We start from the raw sequence: 245 nt of genomic DNA on the forward strand, positions 1-245 counted from the left end.
AGATAGACAGATAGAGAGGTAGACACACCGTGTCTAGCTAGAAGAGCTGATGAAAAGGAGAGGTATGGATTTACATAGCGTCTCGGTGGGATAGCCACACGTCAAGGTGTCCGAAAGAAGAGGGCCTGGAGTTTCTTTTCTATTATCTCGCTCTTCTTCTACTTGGCTTGGTTTCCTTCTTCTTACACTCTGTCATGCCCTGAATGAAGCATTGCTTTGACCTTCTTTATCTGTCTATCTTGAAT

Source organism: Cystoisospora suis (genome assembly GCF_002600585.1).
Source record: "Cystoisospora suis strain Wien I chromosome Unknown contig_597, whole genome shotgun sequence".
Lineage (NCBI taxonomy): Eukaryota > Apicomplexa > Conoidasida > Eucoccidiorida > Sarcocystidae > Cystoisospora > Cystoisospora suis.